This window comes from Crocuta crocuta, unplaced genomic scaffold, assembly GCF_008692635.1.
Source record: "Crocuta crocuta isolate KB4526 unplaced genomic scaffold, BGI_CrCroc_1.0 scaffold696, whole genome shotgun sequence".
NCBI classification, from domain to species: domain Eukaryota; kingdom Metazoa; phylum Chordata; class Mammalia; order Carnivora; family Hyaenidae; genus Crocuta; species Crocuta crocuta.
Genome location: NW_027529467.1, coordinates 292,791 through 293,372, shown reverse-complemented (window position 1 = coordinate 293,372; position 582 = coordinate 292,791). Strand labels below are relative to the sequence as shown.

General features: G+C 34.9%; 1 protein-coding gene across 1 annotated transcript in view; it reads right to left on the bottom strand.

Annotated features, from left to right (window-relative positions):
• CFAP47 (cilia and flagella associated protein 47) overlaps window positions 1-582 on the bottom strand; it is a 492,482-nt gene that overhangs the window by 486,467 nt on the left and 5,433 nt on the right.

Below are 582 nucleotides of genomic sequence, written 5' to 3'. Positions count from 1 at the left end.
AGGACTTCAGGACTTCCAATTCTATACAGGTAACAGAGTTGTACAGAACTTAAAAACAACACACACAACACACACACACACACAGATACACACATGCCCATCTTCCTTCAGCCTTTTCCATCATACATTAAGGGGGCAGTGTTTTCTTTATGTTGCAACTGTGATTAGCAGCCAACTCGGATGAGAGAGCATAAGTGATGGGGACAAAACAAAATTCTTGTTTTCAAAAGCAGAAGCATCTTCAACTCTTTTCTCCATATACAGTACAAGCAAGCAAATCTCAGTGCAACTCAGAGTTACATCAACGTGCAGAATGGACTAAAAATGGCCTTACTTAAAATAAATTATAAAATGTAAAGTAAGTATTTTTAATAGGCTAATAGCTTATTCCTTTGCTGACATGTGTCAACTGATTTCTCTAAGGAATGCAATGCTCGGCTAAATCAGAACTTCTCAACAACATAGAGACCCAAAATAACTGCAGATCTAAATTTGGTTTATGAAAATTCAAAAACACACACACAAGGGAACTTCTAAAAAGACATATATAATACCAATATTAATATTTCAATATTAATTCTA